General features: G+C 49.2%; 1 long non-coding RNA gene across 1 annotated transcript in view; it reads left to right on the top strand.

The window, feature by feature from the left end:
* Nucleotides 1–17,329, top strand: part of LOC101788611 (uncharacterized) — an 87,465-nt gene extending 70,136 nt beyond the window's left edge. The window contains exons 2-5 of the long non-coding RNA XR_010046932.1: nucleotides 468–647; nucleotides 731–869; nucleotides 12,665–13,072; nucleotides 14,636–17,329. This is a non-coding gene — a long non-coding RNA (uncharacterized LOC101788611). The remainder of the gene's footprint in view (nucleotides 1–467; nucleotides 648–730; nucleotides 870–12,664; nucleotides 13,073–14,635) is intronic.

Genomic DNA, 17,329 nt, shown 5'->3' with positions numbered 1-17,329 from the left:
CCACTCCTCTGGCAATGTATCCAATCTTCTTGCCTTTGCATGTGCTGCTTTGCAGAGCCCAGGAAAGGCCAAATTTTCTGCACCAAGAAATCCCTGGATGAGAGACAAAGCTCTTCCCTGGTCCATTTTTAGTTGTCACCAAGGAGCTCTCCTGATGCCCCTTGGGCAGGACAGGGCCTTTCCTCCAAATGCCCACAGCAGTGCCCAGTGCCATCCTTTCCCAGAGGTCTCACCAACTGGCCTCCTGATTCTGGAACCCATCATGTTTTATCCATGCTTTGGCTCACAGGAAGCTCAGACCCACATTTTCAGTGTACTAAAGATGATTTCCAAGGCTTTATGACAGAAAGATGTCAATCCTACCTCTTAATCTTATTTTAAAATTATTCAGCAATATTCATATTCAGTTTTCTTACCCTTAATTGATTTATGCCCTTATTTCATGTATTTTGTGTATTTTTGTGTAGATTATCACACACCCTTTGTGAGATGAGGCAGCATTAAGCAAGTCACTGAAGGCCTTGGTGTAAGATACAGACACCATCTGCTGACAAGAGGCCGTATCCTCCAAATAGCCTTGATCTCCCCTGCTCCTGCTCCTCCCTTCTCTGATGGTGACACCACTTTCTTCTGTGACTGAGGATAAAGTGAGTAGCTTTCTCAGCTTCTCGGCTGCACATCACATTTTCAACCACTGTTCACTTGTCCATGACTGTTTTCCAAACTCTAGAGTGAGACAGACCAACAAGCTGTCCTGGAAAGGCCCAGCGGAATAAGGAAGGGTCTTGCTGGCACATGGTGTGATGCTACAAGACCAGCCCAAGGTGCCCACTGCAGTGAAGAAAGCCTCTCAGCTGCCACCAAAGCAGGTAAGCAGTGCAGTGGCTTGAGCATTTCAGCTGGGACTCTGCTAGCAAACACAGGTGAGGCAAGCAGAGCCCAAAGGCACAGCTGGGTAGCTTCCAGCCTAATCTTGGATGGAGTCAGGGGAGGGGGTTACATTCCTTGACGGGTTCAAACAAAACCTCCAGGAAGTTGTATACTAGCAGCCATCATAGCATGAAGACAATGTCATTAAGATTATCCAATAGACTTCCTAACTCTAGGTTTATGCCCACTCAGCATACTTCCAATTTTAAACTGGCTTCTCATATCAAGTGCAACAGGGAGAGTGTGTCCAAAGAAAGGAGGCCAGCTGACTACTTCCCCTGGCAGTCATCTTTTTATTAATAAACCAACTTCTGAGTCACACACACAGTGCCTCTGGTCACTCTTGATCCTCATCCCTGTGAAGGAGATAGTGAGGCTTATCAATTCCATCTCCTGAGTGTGAATTAAGCCAAATAGCAGAGAAGTCTCAATGGTCCCTCTCAGTAAATCAGAGCTCAACAGAATCAGGTCAGAGCTGGAAGGATGCCGAGAACCCATTGCAAGTAATGATGCCTGCCCCGAGGTTCACAGAAGTTATATTGGGGTCTGTGAATCCATGGCAAAAATTCAAGAACCTAAGGGAATCCACACATTAGTCAGTAATGAGGCCACACAGACTAACTAAGGCATCAGCCACCTCATTAACCTGGGAATCTTAATGCTGTTTTTATTGCACAATCATTTCTAACTGTCTTTTATTAATAAAATTGGAGAAATGAATTTGTTATTCCTTAATAAAGACAGTGTGTTTAGTTGACAAAATCCTTACAAATGTAGGGATCAATAAGTGGTGAGACTACTAAAAGATATCCTGGTCCTACGAAGTTTAAAACCACTGAGGTACCACCCTCTGCCTACCATTTTACAAAAGAAGATGCGGTACATGTAAGTACCAATTCCTCAAGAAAAAGGAATTGTTATGTATCATACACACACTAATAAAGAAAGAGACTATAAGATAAGAGCGAGGAGGAGGAAGAAACAACCATACGGCCAAAATCCATACTTTTCCCCAAGCTTCAGATTTTGCTTGATCTCTACGTTATTCCATAACCCACCAGGCCATGGCAGCTAAAATACGAGGACTAATCTGTCTAGAGGCTGTTTACTTTCACCCCAATCCATTCAGCCCTCCATGAACAACAATATGAAATTGTCATCAGTTCATCTTCTAGTTTTGACATGGAAGAGCAGGAGGTTCAATATTTCAAAAAGAGAAGAACAGGGGTTGGGGGGAGAACATTAATACATTATTTGATCTTCACGACAATCCAATGAGAAAGTATAATTTTCCCCTTTACAGAGAGCATTTGGAGCTATTAAGAGTTCAGCCAAAGGAACAAAAGCTCAGAAGCAAAGTCCAGTTCCGTGCAAGGTTCATGTCCTGGCCCATTCTTCTAACTCTCTGTAACCATAACCAGACTCAGTACCATGGACAGCGGCAAAGCCTGGCGCACTCTTTGTGGGAGTGTGGACAGATAGTGCTGAATCTCTGAGAAGAGATGTAGCTACAGAAATGGCCGACTGAATAGGAATAGGATGAGGGCAAAGAAAGACACATCATAGAAACGTCTTTATATCCAAATCAAACTGCTATTTTTAGAACCATTTTCTATCCTCTGCAACTATGCAAGGTAGGACAAGTATTGTATAATGCCATTCCCAGGCTGCCACCCAGAGTTTGTATAAGGCACAGATGACCCATTAGATGGGAAAGTTATCTGGAATTCGTAAAAACCACTTTTAAGGAAACAATTACAACAAACCCCAAATTTTAGTGACTTAACAGAACAGATGCTTGTTTCTTCTTGTTTATTATGAAGCGTGTCTCCAAGAATGACACTGATACCACATTCTGCATGATCTGGTCATCAGTCTAGAAGAGGAAAAATCACAGATACCCCAGGGAGAGCTTCACAAGCTGAGTCTGGCATGGCGCACATCACTTCTGCTCACACTCTGTCGGTTAGAACCCAGCCCATTGGAGAGCTGGGGTGTCATCTAGCTGTGGGTACAGAAAGATGAGAACGGAGTCTTGATCAAGACAAAGCAGCTTCCTCCTCTTGAACAAAGGTGGAGACTTGCCACAATCACAGTGAGTGTGAGGTCCATTTGAGAGTTTAAGAAATTAAGATCCAGCCAACTAAAAGTATCTCAGTCTTTAAGCTTGTGCTGGGTGTAGCATACCTGAGCCATCCCTTTAGGCTGTTTTAGATTCTCAATCTGGGCTTTCCTCATCCTCCATGGTACAAAATCTGGGGAGAGGATCACAAGAGACAGCAGTCAGATCATTAGATTCCCCAGGAGTCTGTATGCATATAATATAGATTAGATAGATAGTTGACTGATAGACAGATAGATATAGATAGGTAGCTATAGATAGATATAGAGATAGATAGATAGATAGATAGATAGATAGATAGATAGATAGATAGATCTCTACTACACTGAAGATTCTAGTTCATCTACCTAGCCCAGGGATATTTCCTCTTGAATTGAGTTTTTGACAAGAATTAGGATTCTTTCCACTGCAAGTGACAGAAATCCATGCCGCATGGTCTTAAGTGAAAAAGGAATTGTATTTTCTTATGGAAGTGTAGGGAAAGGTCTACTTTGAGGCACAGCCCTATGTAGACTCAGCCCTATGTAGTTTCATCAGAATGTCTGGGACCTCCATCTCCCTACTCTGATCTCCACCACAGAGCATCCTTTTTCAGGCAGGTTCCCCTCATGGCTCAAAGTGGCTGCCAGCAGCTTCAGGTCTATCTTTTTTTTTTCTTTCAAATCAGCCACACCAAGAGAACATTTCTTTCTCAGTAGAAACCTCATGGTGAATGCTTTAGGCACTAACCATCCTGGTTTGGGTCATTTACTATATTGGTTAGGGTTTGGGTTCTCTAAAGGAAAAGAAGGGAATTTATCAGCTAGGCCTAGAGAATCAGAGATGAGAGAATCCACAGTGGCTGTGTGCACATTGATGAGCTGAAGTGTGCAGCATCTGCTTCGTCCATGAAGCTGTAAGCTGAGGGAAAAGAAGGTCGAAGACGCAGTATCAGCCTGAGATCATAGAAGCTCCCTGGAAAGTCACTGATGTGGGTAGTTAGAAGAAATGGGAGTCTGAGCCCCACAGGCAATGGCAGTAGCAAAAGACACACTCATCCAAGCAGAAAGGAGCTTTCCAAACACAGGCTGGCTTCCTCCTCCCCTCCCTTTCATTCCATCCAGGCTATAAGGCTATTGGTTGGTGCTACAGCAATTGGAATGAGCCTTCCCTCCTCCCTTCAATTTGCAGGCCTACGTGCCAGGCATTTCTGGAAATACCCCAGACAGAGACATCGCTGGATGAGTGCTTTACTAATCTGCTAGGCATTTCTTAAATCCAATCAAGTTGACATATTATGATTAATGGTCAGAGAACCCAAGAATGTTAGAAGGATCGTGGAGCACTGGAGTCAGCCTGCCTTGGGTTGAATCTCAGCTCTGCCACGCAAGCTGTGTGACCCTTTCTATTTAGAGACCCAGTCTACTGTGTACACAGAGTTTGCTTTGAAGATGAAACAAAACCAGGCAGAGAATGTGCAGTGTCTGCCACCCAGGGAGTGGCCCCTAGCACCTGGAGCAGACAGTGGGTCTTGGTTTGGGGTCTGCAGAGTTTCTGCTCACCCCATTCCTGACACGGTGCCTGGCTGCTTCAAGAAATGCCCCCACTTTGCTCTGCCCCCCAGTCACCTAGCTTCCCACTCCACCTTCCCACTCCTGGCTTTGCTGTTTTGGAAACCAAATGCAGATGATCCTCATCCCTGCCCTCTTGTGGCAGCTGAGAGGGTGACAACCTTTCCACCCACACCACTACCTTCAGCCAACAAACCACAGAGAAATGGTCACAAAGTTCCCACTGTTTGATCACTCTCCTTAGGGTCATTGTTTGTGATATGTCACCAAGAGCAAGCAAATCCTTACACTGTCCATCCGTTCTATCAGAACTTGATTTTATCTGCATCTGTCACCATTGACTGCATTTGAATGGTCTTAGTCTCTATCTTAAATAGAAGATGTGCGCCTTAGCTGTCAGATCCTGCCTTTATTTGAAAATGTAATCTTGTTTAGAGCAGTGTAGATAACTTACTAGATTTAAGTACTCCCCATGTGTCTTTGAGAGAGAGAAGGATCAGAATCTCCTCTGCATACGGCCCTTCTTGCTGGAAGCCGAGAGCTGGCTGGGTCTCACCACCCAGCATACTGGACAGAAGCATCGTCTCAGACAGCTGCATGTGGTAACCCTGTGACCAGAGAACCTCCCTCTGGGTCCCTAGGTCTCACGGTCAGCTCCCATGCACTTAGCCCAGGGGCCTAGGCTCCTTGCAAGGGCCTTCATCAAACACACATTTCTCCAAGTTCTGAGGAGTTTTCAGGAAAGACCATCAACAGAGACAAATTTGTCCAAGGTATTTGTGCCAAGGAGCTTTGAGTCCTTCATCCTGTACCATAACTTCTCTGTCTCTCAGAGCTCTTGGGCCAGTTAGACCATAGGGTGAGGAGACGTGTTAGCTCCACAGTGTGACCTTCCACAGGCCATTTCATTTCTCAGACCTCCTCTGAAGCCTCTTCAACTGAAAGATGGAAATGATGTGATAGGACTGCTGATGTCTTTGTTTGTTTTCAGCTACTATAACAGAATACCATAGATCAGATGTTTTATAAATAATAGAAATGTTTGGTTTATACTTCTAGAGGCTAGAAAGTAAGGACTGGGGATTTAGCTCAGGGGCATAAGCACCTACCTGGCAAGTGCTAGTTCATGAGTTTGATCCCCAGTACCAAAAAAAAAAAAAAAAAAAAAAAAAAAAAAAGTCTGAGAGCTTTGCACCAGCACTGGTGAAAGCCACATACTGTGATAGCACATGACCAACATCCAGCCTCCATGCTGTGACATCTCATGTCAGAAAAGCCCCTCTCACAACCTTCCCACAAGCCACTGTGAAGAGAGCAGCCTTCACACATTCACGAGGACAGAGCCCCGAGTACCTGGTCACTCCCAAAGGCCCTGCCTCTTGACGCTGTTACAGTGAGAGATGAGTTTTGAAGAAGACGTTCAAACCATAGCAGGACGAGTGCTCCAGAGCTGCCCCCTACAAATTTGTCACTATACAGTCAGTCTGGGAACCACCCCCGCTTTCAGAGGGGAGGACACAGTGGCTCAAAGGCAGAAGTGACTTCATGGGGTCACAATAAAGTCAGTGGCAAAGCTGGTTCAGAACCGGGAACCCTGATACTCCACCCAATGCCTTGAGTCTCTCTCTCTCTCTCTCTCTCTCTCTCTCTCTCTCTCTCTCTCTCTCTCTTCCCCTCCCTCTCTCCCTCTCTCTTCTTTCCCTCTCCTCTTCCGGCCCATCTTCTCCCCTATGGGCACAACTGTGTTCCCCTCATTCATATTTTGAAACTCTAAACCCCAGGTAAGAAGACAGTGTGTGTCTGGAGAGTCTTCAGGAAGTAGCTAAGGTTGCATGGGATGTAAGTCCTAATCCAACAGCACATCCGTTCTTGTAAGAAGAGGAAGAGAAAGTCCCCCTCTGCCCAGGATAACCCAACCTTGCTTAGTCAGTGCCTTGACCTTGATCTTGGACTTCCAGTCTCCGGAGCTGTGATAAATACATTTCCATTGTTTAAGCCATTGAGTCTGTGATTTTTTGTTATGACAGCGCAGACTAGTATTTCTCCTCCCCTCGGCATCACCACTCAACAATCCCCCACTTTCTTGTTGTGCTGCGCCATCTTCTGGGCACTGTCGGAATAGCAGGCACAGTGCTCAATTCAGAGCTGTCTACTCAAAGAACTCCATACACATGCAGACACATGCACGTGCACACACACACACACACACACATACACACACACACACTATGTAGAAAACCTAGGTTGACAGCTTAGGTATCTCACTACACCTATGCTTGCCCTGTCTCATACCAAATACGCCCCCACTTATCTCAATTCCTGACATATGAAGCCTTACTGGGGCCCCAAAGGACACATCTCTGTCACCCTCACTCCCAGCTGTTCACTCCACAGCTGGAACGGGAGAGGCGCTCACCAAGGGTTCATGGAATGACTGAGAGACTGCTCTTTCCTACCAGTGGGTTAACTGGGTCTCGCTCCAGGGGCCCTGAGCCCAGAGGTGTAAGCGCCCTCCTGGTGGAAGCCCAGCCTGCAGGCTCACAGGACTGTGTGTTATGCCTGGGTGACACTCATACCCCGGCACATAGCATTCAGCCACCCAGTCAAGCTGGGCTAAGAAGCAACTAATTGGGAGCCTCATCTTCCATCTCAGAGCGGCCTCAAACCCAGCTCTGCAGAGCGACTCTGAGCGGGGACATATGTCTCCTGCTTTGTCACTTGGCAAAACAGCTCAGAGGAAAAGTAGACCGTGACTGCCCCCATAATGCCTGGGCCTCCGGAGGAGCAGCCCTCTGATGGGACTAATTAAGATGAATCTGTCTAAAGGGAGAGGCAACCCCAGCTTCAGCTTCTGACCCGCAGGCTTCTCTGTCTCTCCAGTTCCTAAATCAGCCCTGACACAGCCCCCAGCCTGCACTCAGTGCAAGCTGGGTTCATCCCCACCATGGCCCTGCTGAGGGGAACGAGACTAGAGCAATGGCCTGGGCACAGCACCCAAAGGGCCTCAAGGGCACCACCCTGAAGGTCCTGTCCACCTTCCCTTTGCTTCAGGGTGCCCTCCTGCTGCTCAACACTGCTGCACTGCTGACCTTGTCTTTATTTAAAATGTTTAATGTTTCACTGGTTGTGACTTTTGGTGTAAATTTTGACTTTTTAGTGTAAAAATATTGCATTAATGAATTCAATCCCCAGCACTGAAAAATTGCTTTAATGAAAGCAAGAACTGAGACACGGTAAACATCACATTCTTAGCAGCATTCCTCACAATTGCCGACAGGTGAGAGGAAACCTTGTCCACCAGGGGATGAATGGAGGAGCAAAATGCAGCACAATGAAATATTATTCAGCCCTGAAAAGGGAGGAAATTCTGACACATGTGACAACATTCAAGGAACCCTAATTCATTACGCAAAGTGACTTAAGCTAGCCACAAAGGACACACGCAGTGTGATTCTACCTGCTATAGCTTGGCTTTGGAGGGTCTCTCCCATGTGTTGACAGCTTGGTGATGAGACTGGCACTTTTGGGAAGTTGTGGAACCTCTGGGAGGTGAGGTGATTGGCCCAGGAGGGGACATTGGGCCCCACCCCTTCCTTCCAGTCATGATGGACCCTGCCATCACAGGCCCAGAGCCACAAGGACAAGCAACCATGGCCTGAGACTGAGTCCTAATACAGCTTTCCTCCTCCTGGGTCAGTTTAGCTCAGGCACATGGAAAACTGACACACTCATTGAGCACTACGGTGGTCAGATTCATAGGGACAGAAGTGGAATGGTGACTTCCAGGAACTCAGGCAGCAGGGGATGGGACAGATGGAGACGTTTTGGCATATGAATGTAATGGTTGTACCACAATGTGAACAGGCCTGAGAAGGGTCTCCCCAAAGATTACAGGTAAACCAGAGACCCAGAAGCCAACCTCCAGCTCTAAGCTAGGAGCTTAGTCAGGGACGCTTGCCTGCCTGCTTATTCCCAAGGTACGACACTGCTGTCTTAGAGTGGAGCCTCACCCCAAAGGGAAGGGTCTGAGGGGACCTAGAAATCCAGGGCTCCAGCCTCTCTCCTCACTGTGAAGATGGGCTTCGAACCTGATCTTTCAGAAAAAGCCAGGACAAGGCTGTTGGGCAGGTGGGTCAGTAAAACAACGTCAGGTCCAATTTTTTTTTATCTCCGTAGCCATGATAGTGGCTGCTACTTGTTCCCTGTCGCTATCTTCCCTCCTCCTCCTCAGTGACAGATCCTAAAGATTTAGCTGGGCACTGGCTGCTTCTCTAAAGAATTTAGATCTATCTGCCGCCAAAACCTGGAAGCTGAAGTAGCATGTGTAGCTTTAGGAAAAGATGTCCATATAAAGAACACATTCCTCCTTTCTACTGGCTGGGAAGAGAGGTGTGATGGCTGGAGCACTGGCTACCATACAGGAAGAAGCAGTGTACTGTAATGGGGAGCACAAGATCGCAGGAGGCTGAGTTTTAGCATGGGCAGGGCCAGGCCTGCCCCAGACACACATCTGCACACTTTTTTGAGAGGTTGGGTCCCTGCCTGACACGAGGCAGGGACCCAACCTGGAACATACAATTGCCTGAACCTCCCTCTCCATGAGAACACAAGAAAAGGCTCACCCTCCCCACCATGTAACCTGGCACAAGCAGCAATGTGTCCAGTGCAGCGGGCCGAGATGCTGGACCTCACACCTGCCACTTCCGTGGTGAGCGATGACCTTGTCTCAAGCTATGCTGCTGCTGAGTGAACTTGGCCACTCTCTTGCCTCTCTCCCCTTAAGTTACTCTGGGAAATACAGATAAAGCTAAATGAAGCCCAGGGCATGAGTGCACATGATAAACAGTACGCTACGCGATGTGTTAGACCGGACGCTTGTGACCCCCAAGTCCTCACACTGAATTAAGATCCTGCCCTGCTCCAGGACTGGGAGGCAGGGCTTGTGGGCGGGGCTAGGCTTGGCACCCTGACAAGGAGAAATTGTGCTCCCTGCCTGATGGGGGCACAGTCAGATAACAACCACCTGCACCCGGGAGAAGGACACATCCAGTCCTGACCACTTGGGCACCCTGAGGTCAGGCTTGCAGCCTCCAGAACTGGGAAAAATAAATACTTGTAATTTCAGCCACCCAGTCTCCCATATTTTGGCTATAACATCTCAAACTGCCTGGCATGGTTGCACACACCTGTAATGCCAGTGCTAGAGAGGCCAACCCAGGAGGATCACAATTTCAAGGCCAACCTGGACTCTTAGAAAGACAATGTTTTAAAATAAATAAATAAAGCCTAACAAATGAAAACATAATTTGTATTATTTGTGAATGGGTGGCTGTTAAAACCAAGTGGTCCCCCAAATCACAAGAGTGTCTTGGCCCTGGTCCTTTCCTTTATTTCCAGTAATTCTGGCTGAGAAATCAGTGCTGTGGGCTCTCACAGGAGGGATGTGGCCAGCATGTCCCCTGTCAGGTGCTGAGTCTGCCCCACCCTGCACAGCCACATCACTGCCTCTCCCCAACCTGTCCCTCTCCTCCCCTATGGCCACCCCTCAGCTTCTGCACACCCTGCGTCCATCCCTTCTGCCAATTAGTCAGTCTCCTCTCAGGCTAAGTAGAAGTGAAAAGGTTCTGGGAAAGTTTCCAGAGTGGCCTCTTGAGCAGATATGGCAACAGATCCCAGTCCCAAGGACAGGAGAAGGAGGGGCTGGACGGAAAGAAGGGTGCAAGGACCGTGGCCCCTGTGGACAAGCAGATGCCAAAACAACCCCTCCAAAACTATGACCAAAGTCAAGCCTGTCTGTTTTCAATGCACTTCCTGTCTGCACTGTCCCAGTGAGGACATGCAAGCCAGAGACCTCCTGGGTTTGCCTAAAGTCACCCAGCAGCAAGAGGCGTGGCCATCAAGTTCATCCTCGGCTTCTGATTCCAGGACGCTGTAGAGCCACCTTTGATATTCCTCAGAATCTGGAGACTCCTGGAACATGACCCTCGGCAGTGAATGGGGAGGGACAGGAGGGACACCCAAGCTGAAGGCAGGCAAAGTGAGGGCTCCTTCCCACCCCCCTCCCAGACACCGCCAGGCTCTGTGGGGGCCCACGTCATACCCACAGCCCTGGTGTCTTCTGACACCAGCACCCCAATATTTCCCTGGGCACTATCCTTCCGCACAGGACGCATGGGCAGAGAGTGACCCTGTGGAGCAGCTTAGCCCGGCAGAGTGTGAGCAGAAGGGCACACAGATGGCGGAGCCCCAGGAAAGGAGGCACATAGCATGCAGCTCCCCCATATCTGCCCTGACGTCTTCTGCGCCTTCTGCACTGAGGGCCTCTCCAGGCCCTCCCCACAAACAGTGCTCTTGCTCGGGGTTCACCAGAGCTAGCTGTGGGAGCTGGCATGCAAGTGTCCTCCTGAGAATCTAGCTGGGAGGCATATTTCAAGGGTTCCAGGCCCAGTGTAATACAATACAAGCCAGGAGCAGTCACCCAGATCTGTCTGTCTGTCTGTCTGTCTGTCTCTTTCTCTCATTTTCTCTCTTCCTCCATCCCTCCCCAGTCCACTTCCCCAGATCTTCCTGGCCACATCTTATTGAATCCCTCACATGCAAGTCCTCACTGTGGCCTCTGTTTCTGGGACCCCAGACTTCTCCTCTGGGCTCCCCACTTAGGCTCTCACAGTCCCTGTGATGCTCACACAGCCCGGCTGGGACAGCTAGGGTCCCCACAGTGACACAGCCAGCATCACTACCTTCCATTTAGCCCCTCATGTTATTCTGCCCTGCTCCAGCTGTTGACCCTCAGTCTGTCCCATGTCCCCAGCTGCCCCCATTCCAGGACCTTTGGGGTTGCTGTGTCCTCTCCTCTTGAATCCGCAGAGGCTGGCTTTTCCTGTCCATCCTGAAGCTTCACTCCAGTGACACCCTCAAACTCCCAGGCAGATGCAGGCCTGGGGAGGCCATCATCCCTGGAGACCACACTCTGGAGCCTAGTAGGTCAGGCAGAAGCCACAGATCCAGAGATGCAGGACAGCAACTCAGTGGCAGGAGTCAGGCAACTTCAGGGCAGCTGGGGCATAAGGCAGCGCAGGGGGACAATGAGAGTCCGAACTGGAAAGCAGGGGTGCCAAAAGCCGGAGGGAGCAGAAGTGCTTCTTGTTGAGAAACAGGGAATTCTGGACAACGTTAATGATGTCCAAGTCACGGCCACTCCCAGGACAGCCAGATCACCCTGTAGGGCAGGATCAGAAAGAAGAACCACAGGACCGGCTCCAAGAGAAGAATAGGGAAGCAAAGAAGCAATGGGCTTGCCACCTGCACAGCTCTACAGGGTCACCCAGGGTCAACATAGTTCCTGTGTTGTGCCCTGGGTTCTGCGGACAAGACGGTGATATGGGTGCAGCTGCAGCCCGTCAGTGCCACCCAGCCCTGCCTGGAGGTCTGAGGCAGTCAGTTTCAGTTTTCATCTAGGAGACATAGAGCGCAGGGAGTGTCCAGGGCACAGGGAGTGTCCAGGACACAGGAGCCCAAGTCACCGCTCACTTCGTGGCCCTTTCCTTCTTCTGATGGTGTCATTGTGTATTCTCTACATGCATGTGATTGTTCACAAGCTTTTATGTGGATGCATCCTTGCCACAGTCCTGGGAGCAAATGTTGTTATTAATATTAGATTTTACAGGTGAGGAAACTGAGGTGAAGAAGTTAGAAAGCATGTCTAGGGCTGGAGGTGTAGCCCAGGGCTAGAGCACTTCAGTAGCATATGCAAGACCAAGGATTCCATATACCACAGGAAAATCATGTCCACAGCTACCCAGGCAATGTGGGACAAAGCCATGATGTGCACCCCAGCAGCCAGGCTCCACCATGCCCTGAACCACTGTTCCACGTGGCTCTGAAATGTACTATCACTTCCACCACTGAGCTCAGTGCAGAACTCAACCGGTTCCCTCCCATCAGCCTCTGGGGTTCCCAGGTTATGGCTGCACCTCTCCAGCCTCCCCAGCCCTCTGCTCACCCTCTCCTTTGCAGGAAGGACCATGCCTTTGCCTCTCACTCCCCTTACTCTCTCCTGTAGGCAAGGAGCTGGAGACATCTGGGAATCTGCTCCACAACATGCTTGGGACATCTATGCTGGGGCCTCCCAAGCCTCCTGCTGCTCCGGTGGCCCCAAGGCAGACATTTGGAGCTTCTTCACTGAATCCAGCAGAGAAGTCGCTGCACCATCGCTGACTGCCATCACGCTGTGATTAGTTAATCACTAAGTACATGGGGCTTTTAATTAACTGCCAGCCTTGTGCAGGCAGCTGTCGCACAGCCGCATCTGATCATGGCTCCTCAGTCCAGGCTGATGCAACATTTAGTCACACGCTGGATACTTAGCTGTTCTGATGCCGAGGGGATGGCAGCTGCCATGACTGCAGCCCTAAGGAAGCCACCAGCCACGGGAAGGAGACAGAAAACAGCTATCAGCCTCAGCCTTCAGGTATGTAAGAGGAAGAGGCTGGCGAGGTCTCCACAAAATCTGTAAGTGAAACGAGCATATGGAATAAAGAAACCCAAAATCACCATATAGCCAGACAGTGCAAGGTTTCAGGTATGGCTGGGTCCAGGAGCACAAATGAAATTACCAGAGAAGGTAGGGTTTAAGCCATAAGAAGAGCTGCATTTGCATCCCTGACAGATAAGCTGGACATAGGTAAAGATAAGATGGTGATGTTTTCACTCCTTAAAAGGGACCTTGCCTTCCTCTGGACCTCCAATAATTCTGGCCCATCTTCTAACACAGCCTTACCACTTTTTATTTTAACCATCTGGACGTGTGACTGCATTATCTAGTAGATCGGCACTGTGATCTCCCAGACTTGACAGTTCTGCATCATGAGGCTGTGTTGTGCATTACAGAATGTGTATTTACCTCCCTGTCTTCAACCATGAGGAAGAAGTGGCACTCACCATGGTGACAGCCAAGAATGTCTCCAGACTTTGATAAATGTCTGCAGGGTACACGAATCACCCCAACAATAGAGGTGGAGCCAGAGGAAACAGCTGGCCTGGGTTGAGGCCCGACTCTTGCTAGAATTACAGCAATGCTTCAAGTTCAAAAGCAAGAAGGAGGAAGTGACAGTGAGCCCAGCCCTGGAGGATGCAGGGAAAGCCAGTGGGCACAGGCTCCGTGCATCACACTGCGGGATGATGTCTACATCCGGTCACTATGTGTATGCCATGTGTTGCTACAGTAAAATACCAGACACAGCTAACTTATAAGAGAAGATGTTTCCTCCGCTTATGTATAGTTTTGGAGGTTCAGAGACCAAGATCAGGCGGCTTCATTTGTTTGGCCTTGCTAAGTGTGGCAGATGGTGATGCATCACAGCAGGAGCATGCATATAGCAAATGGTCACCTAGAGCCAGAGGAAGGACAGAGAGAGAGAGGAAGAAGGATCCCCTCAAAAGTACACTCCAACGACCTCTGCTAGGCCCATGTCTTAAAGAACCACAGCTTCTCCCAGTACTGCTTCCCTGGGGCAGAGCCTCTCCATACGAACTTCTTCTAGGGGACACTTGACATCTAAATCAAGCAAACCAAGCTCCTCTGGGTCACCAAAATCCCCGATTTGAGACTGGAGCTCAGTGGGTGCTATAAAGTTGAGCAGAGGCAGGGGACTCAGATCACAGAGAGCCTGGGGACACCAGTGTCCAGCCCAGTCTCCACCCTGCTGCTCCAGATCATTGCTTACCACAATAAACAATAAAGCTCAGGTCCCCGATCCACACTCATCCATTACACACCTGGCCCCTGCCAGAGGACAGAGGTGTCACAGCTCAGTGTGGTGAGGCCTTGAAACAAGGAATGATAAAACAGCTCTGTGAAGCGTGTCTTTCCTTGTTTCAAAGCAATTCTGGTCACTGCACTGAGCAATTGATCACCGAAGCATGCATCTCCTGTTTGACCAAAACTTGGGTCCTTTGATTGCCATCTCCTATTTCCCCATCCATCTTCCTCCCGAGACTCTGCTGACCACCACTCTGCTCTCTCCTACTACAGATTTGACCTCTGCGAAGCCCAGGTGTGATTGAGATCATGCGCAAGGTTGCCGCAGGCTCACCGTGCTGACTGTTTCCAGCCCCATCACTGGAAAGACAGCAGAAGCCTGGGACTCATTTAATTTTTGTTTTATTTTTCATTTGGTTTTCTGTTGACATATACTACACATCTGTGAGGCACACTGATGTTTTGATCCACGTATGCATTGGGTAATACTAACCCAGGTATTGAAGACATCCATCACCTCATACATTTACAATCTCTTTGTGGTGAGAATGTCCAAAATCCTCTCCCCTAGCTGCTTTTGAAGTATGCAGTGTGGTTCTGCCATCCCATTAACCCTACTGTGCAGCAGAGCACTGGGGCTTTTCCGCCCATCTACCTGTGACTTGGCTTCCCTCCCCCAACCTCTCTTCCCACCACAGCCTCTGGTAGCCACTGATCTCCTCTCCACTTCACGGCCTCAGCCTCTTCTCATCTCATGTGCCAGTGAGGTCAGGTAGGATTTGCTTTTCCATCATTTGCATTCTTGACCCTCCACAACGTGAGGCTATTGTTTCCCTTTCTCAGCCTCACGCTCCCCTCTGTGCAGCGAGAACAGGACCCACTGTCCTGAGAAGCAGGACCTCAGCAAGCAGCATCAGCTCTGCAGACTTTGGTTCCTGCGGCTATGGCCTCGGGTCTGCTGGTTCATGGAGAAAACAGATGACAGAACATGTGACAGCACCCAGTGTATGGCCCGGCAAGGAAGATGGTGCACTGGAGCCAAAGGCAGCTCTGAGGCCATGAGAGCCTGCCCCTTAGGGCCCGCACCCCCACATACCCTCCCTCTGCCCCTAGTGCTCATGTAATAGGATCCAAAGGCAGAGCTGTGACCCTGTGAGCATGGGCACCTAGGTGTCCCCTCGCCACCCCCACACATGACAATCCACGCACTGGGCTCTTCCAGGAGAAAGTCACAAATAGGCTTTCTGTGCAACAGATAGATGGTCAGCTGCCACCCACCATGTTCCATGCTGTCATCTTCCTTCCTGCAGCCCCCAGACCACCGCCCTGTCTAGTTGGGTAAGTTTACTTACAATTACCAGAATTGGGCTAGGACCCACTGATCTGCCTCATTGTGAGGCAGAGCTGTTTATCATGGCCAGGCCTAGGATGCCCCCAGCTGATCAAGTCACCAGACTCTGGGGTCAGCCACCCTCTGGGTGACAGAGAGTGGAGGGAACCGTCATCACCCTGGACAGCAGGAAAAGCCCTCCATGAGCCTAAGCCACCCCCAAAAGCTCCTCCAGGCTAATTTCTGCCTCCTGGCTCCATCTCAGATGCTGATAGCCCTAGAGGAGAAACTAGGGGTCCAGATGCCTGCTCCCCACCTCCTGCTCCAGCTTCTCGGGGCCATCCTCCTGTGAATGCCAATATGGCTCTTACTCTTGGTCACCCTAGGCCCAAGTGTTTGTCGGTGTTGTATTTCTCATCTACCATTTATTAAGCACCTACTGTGTGCCTGGCACAGTGTTAGATAAATTATCTAGATATTTCATTGCATGTTCACAGTTGCTAGAATTGGAAACTACTACTGGCTTCATGTTACAGGTGGCTAAGCCAAAAAAGCCTAAGCCACCTTCCCGGGGGTCACAACCGGTACATGGTAGATTCTTATGTCTTAATCATGATGTTATCCTGTGGCCTGAGTTCCTGCAACTTCTCAAAGCCCTGGGTCACCTCTTGAGCACCTCCTAATGCCCTCACCAGTGAACAAGGCTGATGTTAGTGCTTCTTGACAGAGGAGGAAGCAAAGGTCTTGGAGAACTGTCCTCCCTGCAGTCATATGGTATCCCTACAGGAGATAACACAAGAAAAGGAGTTGAGCAAGTTAACCCCTAACACCCAGGCTGCACTCTGCCCACTGCCCCACCCAAAGGTCTCCCCTTCCTGAAACGCATGAACAGATGCACAGGGAGCCTTCCACGGTTCCCACCCTACTGGCTCCCCGTCCTCCCAGGAGAAGAGCAAGAAGCACCAGGCTTCACTGGCAATAAGGTCTTCAGGGCAGTCAGCCCCAGTGTGCAGTGGGGAGAAATCTGAGACACTGAGCCTGGGAGGAGTGTGGACCAGGGCTCCGTCAGGTGTGAATCCAGCTGCACCACACAGCAGCCAGCCAGACAGTCTAGGGCCTGCGGGACTGCATGTCTTTGGACTTTCCACTCCACGTCCATAAAGAGAATACGAATGTCAGCTTTTTAGGAACAAAAGTGGGAGGGAAACTTGATCACTTTCTAATTTTTAGTGGTTAGAATTATTACCTAATTCAGAGGGTCAAAAACTTAAGTGGAGCTATACGGGAATGCACACCTGTAATCTGGGAATGCACACCTGTAATTGAAGCACTTGAGAAGGCTGAGGCAGGAGGACTGCAACCTCAAGCCAAGTTTGGGCAACTTAGAGAGACCTATATCAAAACAAATAATCTTAAAATGGGCTAGGAATATAGTCCAGTGCCAAGACTCCAGGTTCAGTCTCTAGTACAATAAAAAAGAAAAAACAAAAACAGTCCTGAGGGGACAAGGCATGAGGTGGTGTGGCTGGCCAGATGGGACTGTGGGAACAAGTGTCACACACCCTGAAGGGAACAAGTGCTATTGAGGCACTGTCATATCAGATCATTTTTCTATTAAAACAAATTAGAAATCTGAA

This window comes from Cavia porcellus, unplaced genomic scaffold (genome assembly GCF_034190915.1).
Source record: "Cavia porcellus strain 051 isolate PalLab524CR breed Dunkin Hartley unplaced genomic scaffold, mCavPor4.1 scaffold_4, whole genome shotgun sequence".
Taxonomy (NCBI): Eukaryota; Metazoa; Chordata; class Mammalia; order Rodentia; family Caviidae; genus Cavia; species Cavia porcellus.
This window is presented reverse-complemented; position numbering and strand designations above follow the sequence as displayed.